Source organism: Eubalaena glacialis, chromosome 11 (assembly GCF_028564815.1).
Source record: "Eubalaena glacialis isolate mEubGla1 chromosome 11, mEubGla1.1.hap2.+ XY, whole genome shotgun sequence".
Lineage (NCBI taxonomy): Eukaryota > Metazoa > Chordata > Mammalia > Artiodactyla > Balaenidae > Eubalaena > Eubalaena glacialis.
In genome coordinates this window covers 87,730,002-87,744,244 of record NC_083726.1, presented here as the reverse complement: position 1 = coordinate 87,744,244, position 14,243 = coordinate 87,730,002, and the positions used below count along the sequence as shown (strand labels likewise).

Genomic DNA, 14,243 nt, shown 5'->3' with positions numbered 1-14,243 from the left:
ATGATGGAGAGGGTGTGGAGAAAAGGGAACCCTCTTGCACTGTTGGTTGGAATGTAAATTGATACAGCCACTATGGAGAAGAGTATGGAGCTTCCTTAAAAGACTAAAAATAGAATTACCATATGACCCAGCAATACCACTAGTGGGCATATAACCTGAGAATACCATAATTCAAAAAGACACATGCACCCCAGTATTCCTTGCAGCACTACTTACAATAGCCAGGTCATGGAAGCAACCTAAATGCCCATCAACAGACGAATAGTTAAAGAAGATGTGGTACATATGTACAATGGGATATTACTCAGCCTTAAAAAGAACGAAATTGTGTCATTTGTAGACAAGTGGATGGATCTAGAGACTGTCATACAGAGTGAAGTAAGCCAGAAAGAGAAAAACAGTTATGGTATATTAACACATGTATGTGGAACCTAGAAAAATGGTACAGAAGAACGGGTTTGCAGGGCAGAAATAGTGACACAGATGTACAGGAAAAAAGTATGGACAAAAAGAGGGGAAAGTGGCACGAGGGTGGAGGTGGTGTGATGAATTGAGAGACTGACATTGACATATATACACACATATGTATAAATTGGATAACTAATATAATCCTGCTGCATTAAAAAAATTTAAAATTCAAAACTTCAAAAAAAATAATTAAAATTAAAATTAATGTGACTATTTGAAACAAACAAACAAACAAAAAAACAACCTCAGGAAGACGGTTCTAGGCAGGCTCTCTTTCAATGTGGGTCTGCCTAAGTGAGGAAAGTGGAGCTGCACTGCAAAAAACCACCGGGACTCCAATTCATTTGGGGAATTCATGCCAGATGTCTCTCATCTTGAAGCAGCGATTAGACTGTAGGACCATCCCGAAATACACTAGAGATTTACCCTGAGCATTGCTACGCATTTGGAACATCCAATGTCACCTAGGTCTACCGGGGGCATTCAGACGATTATGCAATGCAGCAGACGCAGAACACGCCAAGTCCAAAAGTTGCTGCGTGGAAGGGTGAAGTGTGTCCCAAGGGTCATTTTAGCTACTCTGAAGAGATAGGGAAAAATGTCGTGGAATGATTTTGTAATTGGGAAGACTAGGAAGGGCAGTGGTTTCCTCGTTTGAAAACTAGATAGTGGCGGCCACAAGGCTGCATGATGTTGCCTATCTTTTTTGCACTTCTAGGAATGACTCCGTGACGAAAAATGAGTTTTCTCATAAGAAGCCGGAGATCTCCACTGCTTCCTAGGAGTTCATCCTAAGGCGCACCTTACCTATATTGCGAAGTCAATGTGACCCATAGCCTCAAGATAAACCCCAGTGTTTCCCATCAGCAAAGTTTGGTGTGCAGCTGCCTCCAGGATCCTTGAGTGCATCGAGTGTTTTAAGTCCTCTATGCCTTTTCGGAGATTTAAGACAGTGGCATATGAATTCACTTCCGAGGGAGAACGTGTGTCCTGTGGGTCCCTTGTGCATCTTCCAAGCAACATAACGCGAAACAGACTTTAGGATGAACTCTTTCTACGCAGAGGGAAGGGCAATTAATTACTTTCTTGCTTGCATAGCTACCTTTCTACAGCTTAAACCAGTCCCGGGGACAGGGTTCTAGCCAGTCTTGTGTTGAACGTGGCTCTCCATTTGTGAGGACCTCTAAACTCCACTGAAACAATCCCTGTGACTAAAGTACATCCTGGGAACTCATACCAGTCATCACTGTAGCATGGCGGGAAGGTCGACTCTAGGCCCAGCCTGAAAAACAGTACAGAGGTGGTAGTGAGGGGGCGGCCGCCAGGCCGAGGGCGGTTTCGGGCGGTCTCCGGCACCCGGCGCCCGACCGCTGCCTGCTTGTGGGTGCGCGCAGATGACGTGCCCTGAGTCGCTGCGGCCGCGCCGCTCCCACAGTTCCCTCCCGCCCAGGGCACCAGGCGTCTGGGCCCGACGCGGCCAGCGAGAGGCGGGGCTGCAGAGCAGGCGGGGGAATGAGGTGGAGGAGGAGGACGAAGAGGAGGAGAAGGCGGAAGTTGGAGCCCGGGGAGAGTGGCGGTTGGTGGGCCGGGTGTAGGGAGGAGCGGGATTTACGGAGCGCGGCGCCACAACCTGGAACCGGCGGGCCCGAGAGTGACCGAGTCAAGGCATGTGCCAGCGGAACCGCGGCGTCGGACCGCCTCCTGGAGGAGCTCGGCCCCGTCCAGGCCCGGCCTCATTCCCAGCCCGCGCTTCCTCCTGCCGCGGCCGCCGCGCTGCCGCCGGCGCCGTAGCGCTCTGCTGCCCACCCCGTCCCCGCGGCCGAGCCCTGGATTCCAGTGGAAGAAAGCCATCCCACGAGTGCAGGACCAGGACCCCGCGGGGGACACTGCAGCCTGCGCTCGGTAGGGCCCCCGCCGCCACCTTCTGAAATAGGATGTCCCGACGTGACGGTGTCAGCTGTGATGCATGTTTCAAGGGAAATTTTCAAGGTCACAGCTATAAGTGTTTAATATGCAATGGTTACGATTTTTGTGCATCTTGTTATGAAAGTGGTGCAACAAGAACAAGGCATACAACTGACCATCCAATGCACTGCATGTTAACAAGGGTAGATGTTGATTTGTACTATGGTTCCTAAGCTTTCTCTGTAGAGCAGCCACAGGCTTTTACTTGTCCCTATTGTGGAAAAATTGGCTATACGGAGACATCTCTTCAAGAACATGCAGAAACATCAACAGAAGTGATGTATACAGTATTTGCAGCATTACCTGGAGGCAGTCCTAATCATGTCACGGATGACCCTGCAGCTCGTCTTACTCTTGAACACAGAGCCCCTAGAGATTTAGATGAATCGAGTGGTGTTCGACATATACATAGAATGAATGCTTCACCTTGGCTGGGGATTGGGAGGTCCTGGTGTACGTAGATCAAACATTCATTCCACTAGCAGTTCTACTGGCAGGCTTTCTTCTTCTCGGACTTCATATTCTCCAAGCAATAGGGAAGCCATTGATCCTATAGGTGAGCTTTGATCCCAGTTATCAGGAGTGAGACGTTCCGCAGGGGGACAGCTTAATTCCTCTGGCCCTTCCGCTTCGCAGTTACAACAACTGCAGATACAGCTGCAGCTAGAATGGCAGCACGCCCGGGCAGCACGGCCACAACTGGACACTGCACGCAACGCAACCCGGCATACTAACACAAGGAGTGTCACCACTACAATCACACATTCCACAGAAACAAACAACACAACTAACACAGAAAGCAGTCAGCAAACTATCCAGAATTCCCAGTTTCTTCTAAAAAGGTTGAACGATCCTAAATTGTCTGAAACAGTGCACCAGTCCGTAGAAAGTGAGTGCACAGACCGCACCCTCTTTATTCAAGAGCGCCTTCGATCAACTTTATTTCGTGAAGAGAGCTCGTCCTCAGACGAGAATGAACGGGGTGAATTGGCAGATTTTGGTGCTTTGGGCTGTGTAGATATTATGCCTTTAGATGTTGCTTTAGAAAACCTAAATTTAAAAGAGAGTACTATAGGAAATGAACCTCCACCACCTCCTCTTTGATGACACCCCAATTCACAGACCATGTCCTCTGTGCTGTATTTCCCAATGAATGTGGACAACAACTATCTTGGGTTTGATTGGTGATTGTAATTTCAGGTCTGTCACTCTTGTTTTATTGTGTACATTCAAAAGGAAGAGCGAAAATCTATATGATAATCCTTTCCACTTAACTAATTTTTACCTCTAGCTGGAAAATATAGGTAGCAGTGCAGGGTGATCTCTGCTTCCTGTACCTTGACATGCAAAAGCTTCTGCTAATACTCCACAATCAAACTGAAGAGGAAAATTGAAATATCTAATGAAGCTGCTGTGTGTGATTATGAATATTAATCGATAAAAACTGTTGGGATTGTTTACCTTAAAAAAAAAAAAAAAAAGTCTACCTATATACCGGTAACACTCCGAGGCATTTGGGTGATCCAAAGTCTCCTAGGCCTGAATAGGTCATTACATGCATAATGCTATTCACCACACGCAGAAATCCCAGCCTCAAACGTGTCATCGTGGAAGGTCCCAGTGTGTCCCAAATGTCTCCAGTAGTCAGGAAGAGAGTGCCTGTAAATGACCTGTGGGATCAAATTGGTAACTGGAGAATGTCAGGAAAGCCCACGTTTCCCCCTTTGGAAAGCGACATGGTTTTGGCCTCCAAGGTGTCTCTAACACACACTGCCCATCTATTCGTCACTCTACAAATATTTATGCGAGGAACAGTGAGATTTGCGTAAAGAAACCACGTGCTTTCGATTTCTTTCTTGGAGCTCATCCCACAGCATTCTGTAGCTAATGTGCCAACCAAATGTGACCTCTAGTTTAGAGGTAAGGTGCACATTTTCCCATCACAAAAGATAGGGTGCAACAGTTTCCAGGAAACCTTGGTCAATGGACTGCTTTAGCTCCAGTATTCCTCACAGTGCTTAGGACTCTCGCGTGTGTACTTTTCCCGTGGAAGTACACTGTGGCCCAAAAGCCATCTTAGCACCATCCGGGGAAACACATCTCTGGGAACCGCCCTTTCTGTTCAGTTTGAAGGGCTAGGAGCAGCTTGCTTAATTCAATGGCTTGCATTCCTCAGCTTTCAAACAACCTCAGGAAGACAGTTCTTGGTAGGCTTTCTTTCAATGTGGGTGTGCCAAAGTGAGGAAACCTGAGCTGCAATGTAAAAACACCGGGTCTCCAATTCATTTTGAGAACTCATGACAGACGTCTCTCTAACTGAAGAGGAAACCAGACATTAGGTCCAGCCAAAAATAATGCAGAGATTTACTTTGAGCGCTGCTCAGCATTTACATCATCCAAAGACACCTAGGCCTACTGAGGGCATTTAGAAGATTCTACAGTTAATTGCTCACAGTACACGTAGCACCCAAAGGTCTCATCGTGCAAGGGCAATCTTTGTTCCAAGTGTCTCTTGTAGCTAGTCAGAAAAGATAAGTAAATGTGCTGTGTGATCTACTTTGTAATTGGGAGGACTAGAAAAGTCAGTATTTTTCCCTTTTTAAAGACAGATAGTGACAACTTCAAGGCTGTCTGACGTTAACCATCTTTTATTCATTTCTGGGGATGCCTCTGTGAATAAAAGCACGTTTTCTCATAAGTAGTGGGGAGGTTTTCACCGCTTGGTCAGAGCTCATGCCACTGCCCACCCTAGATAAAGTGCAAAGTGAACGTGACCCCTAACATCAAGGTAAGCCCCAGTGTTTCCCATAAGCAAAGTTTGGTGTGCAGCAGTCTCCATGAACCCTGAGTCGATCGACTGCTTGAACTCCTCGATGCCTTTTTCTAGGCTTAAGACCGTCATGTATGAATTCATGTGTTTGGGAGACAGTTTTGTCCTGTCAGTTCCTTGGATATCTTCCAAGAGAAATAACACGAGACAGACTGTTGAGATCAGCTATTTCTATGCAGTGGGAAGAGGAATTAATTGCTTTTTGCTTGTATAGCTCGCTTTCTACAGCTTTAAAACAGCCCTGGGGACACAGTTTGACCCATTCTTAAGTTCAACGTTGCTCTCCCTTTTTGAGTGTCACTGAGCTGAAATGAATCAATCCCCGTGGCTAAAGTACCTCCTGGAAACTCCTACTTGTCATCTCTCTTCCATGACGGGAAGGTAGACCTTGGGTGAAGCCAGATAAACGTACCAAAATACCGGTAACACCGCGAGGCATTTGGATGATACAAAGACACCTAGGCCTGCCTAGATCATTACATGGGTAATGCTATTCACCGTATGCAGGACTCTCGGCGTCCAATGTGTCATCATGTAAGGGCCCAGTGTGTCACCAAAGGCTCCAGTAGTCAGGCAGAGAGTGACGGTAAATGTGCTGTGAGGTCAAGTTTGTAATTGGAGAATGTCGGGAATCCCACATATATATATATATATATATATATATAACAGTCATAAATGTATATGCACCCAACATAGGACCACTTCAATACATAAGGCAACTGCTAACATCTATAAAAGAGGAAATCGACAGTAACACATAAAGGTGGGGGAGTTTAACACCTCACTTACACCAATGGACAGATCATCCAAACAGAAAATTAATAAGGAAACTCGAGCTTTAAATGACACAATAGACCAGATAGATTTAATGGATATTTACAGGACATTCCATTCCAAAACAGCAGATTACACTTTCTTCTCAAGTGCACATGGAACATTCTCTAGGATAGATTACATCACGGGTCACAAATTAAACCTCAGTAAATTTAAGAAAATTGAAATCACATCAATTATCTTTTGGGACCACAATGCTATGAGATTAGAAATCTATTACAGGGGAAAAAACGTAAGAAACACAAAACATATGGAGGCTAAACACTACGTTACTAAATAACCAAGAGATCACTGAAGAAATCAAAGAGGAAATCAAAAAATACCTAGAGACACATGACAAAGAAAACAAGACGATCCTAAACCTATGGGATGCAGCAAAAGCCGTTCTAAGGGAAGTTTATAGCAATAAAAGCCTACCTCAAGAAACAAGAAAAATCACAAATAAACAATCTAACCTTACACCTCAAAGAACTAGAGAAAGAAAAACAAACAAATTGCAAAGTGAGTAGAAGGAAAGAAATCAAAAGGATCAGAGCAGAAATAAAATAAATAGAAACAAAGAAAGCAATAACAAAGATCAATAAAACTAAAAGCTGCTTCTTTGAGAAGATAAACAAAATTCATATACCATTAACCAGACTCATCAAGAAAAACAGAGAGAGGACTCAGATCAATAAAAATAAAAATGAAAACGGAGAAGTTACAACAGACAACGCAGAAATACAAAGCATCCTAAGAGACTACTACAAGCAAATCTATGCAAATAAAATGGACAAACTGGAAGAAATGGACAAATTCTTAGAAAGATATCACCTTCCAAGACTGAACCAGGAAGAAACGGAAAATATGAACAGACAAATCACAAGTAATGAAATTGAAACCGTGATTTAAAAACTTCCAACAAGCAAAAGTCCAGGTCCAGATGGCTTCACAGGTGACTTCTATCAAACATTTAGAGAAGAGCTAACACCCATCCTTCTCAAACTCTTCCAAAAATTTGCAGAGGAAGGAAGACTCCCAAACTCATTCTATGAGGCCACCATCACCCTGATACCAAAACCAGGCAAAGATACTACAAAAAAAGGAAATTACAGACCAATATCACTCTTGAATATACATGCAAAAATCCTCAACCAAATACTGGCAAACAGAATCCAACAACACATTAATAGAATTATACACCATGTCAAGTGGGATTTATCCCAGGGATGCAAGGATTCTTCAATATACGCAAATCAATCAATGTGATACACCAAATTAGCAAATTGAAGAAGAAACACCATATGATCATCACAATAGATGTAGAAAAAGCTTTTGACTTTTCAACACCCATTTATGATAAAAACTCTCCAGAGAGTGGGCATAGAGGAAACCTACCTCAACATCATAAAGGCCGTATATGAAAAACCCAAAGCAAACATCATTCTCAAAGGTGAAAAACTGAAAGAATTTCCTCTCAGATCAGGAACAAGACAAGGATGTGCACTCTCACCACGATTATTCAACATAGTTTTCGAAGTCCTAGCCACGGCCATCAGAGAAGAAAAAGAAATATACAGAATACAAATTGGGAAAGAAGAAGCAAAACTGTCACTGTTTGCAGACGACATGATACTATACATAGAGAATCCTAAAGATGCCACCAGAAAACTACTAGAGCTAATCAATAAATCTGGTAAAGTTGAAGGATACAAGTTTAATGCATAGAAATCTCTTGCATTCCTATATACTAATGATGAAAAATCTGAAAGAGAAATTAAGGAAACACTCCCATTTACCATTGCAACAACAACAAAAAATTACCTAGGAAGAAACCTACATAGGGAGGCAACTATGCAGAAAACTATAAGACACTGATGAAAGAAATTAAAGACGATACCAACAGATGGAGAGATATACCATATTTTTGGATTGGAAGAATCAATATTGTGAAAATGAGTATACTACCCACAGCAATCTAAAGATTCAATGCAATCCCTATCAAATTACCAATGACATTTTATACAGAAGTAGAACAAAAAAATCTTAAAATTTCTATGGAGACACAAAAGACCCCAAATAGCCAAAGCAGGCTTGTGGGAAAAAAATGGAGTTGGAGGAATCAGACTCCCTGACTTCAGACTATACTACAAAGCTACAGTAATCAAGGCAATATGGTACTGGCAGAAAACCAGAAATAGAGATCAACGGAACAGGATGGAAAGCCCAGAGATAAACAAACGCACCTGTAGTCAACTAATCTATGACAGAGTAGGCAAGGATATACAATAGAGAAAAGACAGTCTCTGCAATAAGTGGTGCTGGGAAAACTGGACAGCTACCTGTAAAAGAAGGAAATTAGAACACTCCATAACACCATACCCAAAAATAAACTCAAAATGGATTAGAGACCTAAATGTCAGACTGGGCAATATAAAAGTCTTAGAGGAAAACATAGGAGGAACACTCTTTGACATAAATCACAGCAAGATCTTTTTTGATCCACTGCCTAGAGTAATGGAAATATAACAAAAATAAACAAATGGGACCGAATGAAACATAAAAGCTTTTGCACAGCAAAGCAAACCATAAACAAGAGGAAAAGACAACCCTCAGAATGGGAGAAAATATTTCAAATGAATCAGAGGACAAAGGATTAATCTCCAAAACATATAAAAAGCTCATGCAGCTCAATAGTAAAAAAAAAAAGAAAACCACCCCAGCAAAAAATGGGCAGAAGAGCTAAATACACATTTTTTGAAAGAAGACATACAGATGGCCAAGAAGCACATGAAAAGCTGCCCAACACCACTAATTGTTAGAGAAAAGCAAATCGAAACTACAATGAGGTATCACCTCACACCACTTACAATGGGCATCATCAGAAAATCTACAAACAACAAATGCTGGAGAGGGTGTGGAGAAAAGGGAACCCTCTTGCACTGTTGGTGGGAATGTAAATTGATACCGCCACTATGGAGAACAATACGGAGGTTCCTTAAAGACCTAAAAATAGAATTACCATATGACCCAGCAATCCAACTACTGGGCATATACCCAGAGAACCATAATTCAAAAAGACACATGCACCCCAAAGTTCATTGCAGCACTATTTACAATAGCCAGGTCATGGAAGCAACCTAAATGCCCATGAAAAGATTAATGGATCTAGAGACTGTCATACAGAGTGAAGTAAGTCAGAAAGAGAAAAACAAATATCGTATATTAAGGCATATATGTGGAACCTAGAAAAATGGTACAGATGAACCACTTAGCAGGGCAGATATTGAGACAAAGATGTAGGGAACAAATGTACAGACACCAAGTGGGGAAAGCAGTGGTGGGGTGGGAGTGGGGGTGTGATGAATTGGGCAATTAGGGTTGACATGTATACACAGATGTGTATACAATTGATGACTAATAAGAACCTGCTGTATAAAAAAAATATATAAAATAAAATTCAAAAATTAAAAAAAAACCACCCAATCAAAAAATGGGCAGAAGAGCTAAGTAGACATTTCTCGAAAAAAGACATACAAATGGCCAATAAGCACATGAAAAGCTGCTCAACATCACTAATTATTAGAGAAAAGCAAATCAAAACTGCAATGTGGTATCACCTCACACCAGTTACAATGGGTATCATCAGAAAATCTACAAACAACAAATGATGGAGAGGGTGTGGAGAAAAGGGAACCCTCTTGCACTGTTGGTTGGAATGTAAATTGATACAGCCACTATGGAGAACAGTATGGAGCTTCCTTAAAAGACTAAAAATAGAATTACCATATGACCCAGCAATACCACTAGTGGGCATATAACCTGAGAATACCATAATTCAAAAAGACACATGCACCCCAGTATTCCTTGCAGCACTACTTACAATAGCCAGGTCATGGAAGCAACCTAAATGCCCATCAACAGACGAATAGTTAAAGAAGATGTGGTACATATGTACAATGGGATATTACTCAGCCTTAAAAAGAACGAAATTGTGTCATTTGTAGACAAGTGGATGGATCTAGAGACTGTCATACAGAGTGAAGTAAGCCAGAAAGAGAAAAACAGTTATGGTATATTAACACATGTATGTGGAACCTAGAAAAATGGTACAGAAGAACGGGTTTGCAGGGCAGAAATAGTGACACAGATGTACAGGAAAAAAGTATGGACAAAAAGAGGGGAAAGTGGCACGAGGGTGGAGGTGGTGTGATGAATTGAGAGACTGACATTGACATATATACACACATATGTATAAATTGGATAACTAATATAATCCTGCTGCATTAAAAAAATTTAAAATTCAAAACTTCAAAAAAAATAATTAAAATTAAAATTAATGTGACTATTTGAAACAAACAAACAAACAAAAAAACAACCTCAGGAAGACGGTTCTAGGCAGGCTCTCTTTCAATGTGGGTCTGCCTAAGTGAGGAAAGTGGAGCTGCACTGCAAAAAACCACCGGGACTCCAATTCATTTGGGGAATTCATGCCAGATGTCTCTCATCTTGAAGCAGCGATTAGACTGTAGGACCATCCCGAAATACACTAGAGATTTACCCTGAGCATTGCTACGCATTTGGAACATCCAATGTCACCTAGGTCTACCGGGGGCATTCAGACGATTATGCAATGCAGCAGACGCAGAACACGCCAAGTCCAAAAGTTGCTGCGTGGAAGGGTGAAGTGTGTCCCAAGGGTCATTTTAGCTACTCTGAAGAGATAGGGAAAAATGTCGTGGAATGATTTTGTAATTGGGAAGACTAGGAAGGGCAGTGGTTTCCTCGTTTGAAAACTAGATAGTGGCGGCCACAAGGCTGCATGATGTTGCCTATCTTTTTTGCACTTCTAGGAATGACTCCGTGACGAAAAATGAGTTTTCTCATAAGAAGCCGGAGATCTCCACTGCTTCCTAGGAGTTCATCCTAAGGCGCACCTTACCTATATTGCGAAGTCAATGTGACCCATAGCCTCAAGATAAACCCCAGTGTTTCCCATCAGCAAAGTTTGGTGTGCAGCTGCCTCCAGGATCCTTGAGTGCATCGAGTGTTTTAAGTCCTCTATGCCTTTTCGGAGATTTAAGACAGTGGCATATGAATTCACTTCCGAGGGAGAACGTGTGTCCTGTGGGTCCCTTGTGCATCTTCCAAGCAACATAACGCGAAACAGACTTTAGGATGAACTCTTTCTACGCAGAGGGAAGGGCAATTAATTACTTTCTTGCTTGCATAGCTACCTTTCTACAGCTTAAACCAGTCCCGGGGACAGGGTTCTAGCCAGTCTTGTGTTGAACGTGGCTCTCCATTTGTGAGGACCTCTAAACTCCACTGAAACAATCCCTGTGACTAAAGTACATCCTGGGAACTCATACCAGTCATCACTGTAGCATGGCGGGAAGGTCGACTCTAGGCCCAGCCTGAAAAACAGTACAGAGGTGGTAGTGAGGGGGCGGCCGCCAGGCCGAGGGCGGTTTCGGGCGGTCTCCGGCACCCGGCGCCCGACCGCTGCCTGCTTGTGGGTGCGCGCAGATGACGTGCCCCGAGTCGCTGCGGCCGCGCCGCTCCCACAGTTCCCTCCCGCCCAGGGCACCAGGCGTCTGGGCCCGACGCGGCCAGCGAGAGGCGGGGCTGCAGAGCAGGCGGGGGAATGAGGTGGAGGAGGAGGACGAAGAGGAGGAGAAGGCGGAAGTTGGAGCCCGGGGAGAGTGGCGGTTGGTGGGCCGGGTGTAGGGAGGAGCGGGATTTACGGAGCGCGGCGCCACAACCTGGAACCGGCGGGCCCGAGAGTGACCGAGTCAAGGCATGTGCCAGCGGAACCGCGGCGTCGGACCGCCTCCTGGAGGAGCTCGGCCCCGTCCAGGCCCGGCCTCATTCCCAGCCCGCGCTTCCTCCTGCCGCGGCCGCCGCGCTGCCGCCGGCGCCGTAGCGCTCTGCTGCCCACCCCGTCCCCGCGGCCGAGCCCTGGATTCCAGTGGAAGAAAGCCATCCCACGAGTGCAGGACCAGGACCCCGCGGGGGACACTGCAGCCTGCGCTCGGTAGGGCCCCCGCCGCCACCTTCTGAAATAGGATGTCCCGACGTGACGGTGTCAGCTGTGATGCATGTTTCAAGGGAAATTTTCAAGGTCACAGCTATAAGTGTTTAATATGCAATGGTTACGATTTTTGTGCATCTTGTTATGAAAGTGGTGCAACAAGAACAAGGCATACAACTGACCATCCAATGCACTGCATGTTAACAAGGGTAGATGTTGATTTGTACTATGGTTCCTAAGCTTTCTCTGTAGAGCAGCCACAGGCTTTTACTTGTCCCTATTGTGGAAAAATTGGCTATACGGAGACATCTCTTCAAGAACATGCAGAAACATCAACAGAAGTGATGTATACAGTATTTGCAGCATTACCTGGAGGCAGTCCTAATCATGTCACGGATGACCCTGCAGCTCGTCTTACTCTTGAACACAGAGCCCCTAGAGATTTAGATGAATCGAGTGGTGTTCGACATATACATAGAATGAATGCTTCACCTTGGCTGGGGATTGGGAGGTCCTGGTGTACGTAGATCAAACATTCATTCCACTAGCAGTTCTACTGGCAGGCTTTCTTCTTCTCGGACTTCATATTCTCCAAGCAATAGGGAAGCCATTGATCCTATAGGTGAGCTTTGATCCCAGTTATCAGGAGTGAGACGTTCCGCAGGGGGACAGCTTAATTCCTCTGGCCCTTCCGCTTCGCAGTTACAACAACTGCAGATACAGCTGCAGCTAGAATGGCAGCACGCCCGGGCAGCACGGCCACAACTGGACACTGCACGCAACGCAACCCGGCATACTAACACAAGGAGTGTCACCACTACAATCACACATTCCACAGAAACAAACAACACAACTAACACAGAAAGCAGTCAGCAAACTATCCAGAATTCCCAGTTTCTTCTAAAAAGGTTGAACGATCCTAAATTGTCTGAAACAGTGCACCAGTCCGTAGAAAGTGAGTGCACAGACCGCACCCTCTTTATTCAAGAGCACCTTCGATCAACTTTATTTCGTGAAGAGAGCTCGTCCTCAGACGAGAATGAACGGGGTGAATTGGCAGATTTTGGTGCTTTGGGCTGTGTAGATATTATGCCTTTAGATGTTGCTTTAGAAAACCTAAATTTAAAAGAGAGTACTATAGGAAATGAACCTCCACCACCTCCTCTTTGATGACACCCCAATTCACAGACCATGTCCTCTGTGCTGTATTTCCCAATGAATGTGGACAACAACTATCTTGGGTTTGATTGGTGATTGTAATTTCAGGTCTGTCACTCTTGTTTTATTGTGTACATTCAAAAGGAAGAGCGAAAATCTATATGATAATCCTTTCCACTTAACTAATTTTTACCTCTAGCTGGAAAATATAGGTAGCAGTGCAGGGTGATCTCTGCTTCCTGTACCTTGACATGCAAAAGCTTCTGCTAATACTCCACAATCAAACTGAAGAGGAAAATTGAAATATCTAATGAAGCTGCTGTGTGTGATTATGAATATTAATCGATAAAAACTGTTGGGATGGTTTACCTTAAAAAAAAAAAAAAAAAAAAGACTACCTATATACCGGTAACACTCCGAAGCATTTGGGTGATCCAAAGTCTCCTAGGCCTGAATAGATCATTACATGCATAATGCTATTCACCACACGCAGAAATCCCAGCCTCAAACGTGTCATCGTGGAAGGTCCCAGTGTGTCCCAAATGTCTCCAGTAGTCAGGAAGAGAGTGCCTGTAAATGACCTGTGGGATCAAATTGGTAACTGGAGAATGTCAGGAAAGCCCACGTTTCCCCCTTTGGAAAGCGACATGGTTTTGGCCTCCAAGGTGTCTCTAACACACACTGCCCATCTATTCGTCACTCTACAAATATTTATGCGAGGAACAGTGAGATTTGCGTAAAGAAACCACGTGCTTTCGATTTCTTTCTTGGAGCTCATCCCACAGCATTCTGTAGCTAATGTGCCAACCAAATGTGACCTCTAGTTTAGAGGTAAGGTGCACATTTTCCCATCACAAAAGATAGGGTGCAACAGTTTCCAGGAAACCTTGGTCAATGGACTGCTTTAGCTCCAGTATTCCTCACAGTGCTTAGGACTCTCGCGTGTGTACTTTTCCCGTGGAAGTACACTGTGGC

The 14,243-nt window shown here is 44.1% G+C and overlaps 2 pseudogenes; both read left to right on the top strand.

The window, feature by feature from the left end:
* The first annotated feature begins 2,402 nt into the window (after nt 1-2,402).
* On the top strand, nt 2,403-3,537 carry LOC133101218 (E3 ubiquitin-protein ligase KCMF1-like; annotated as a pseudogene).
* An 8,608-nt stretch (nt 3,538-12,145) lies between these two features.
* Nucleotides 12,146-13,280, top strand: LOC133101215 (E3 ubiquitin-protein ligase KCMF1-like; annotated as a pseudogene).
* Nucleotides 13,281-14,243: the final 963 nt, after the last annotated feature.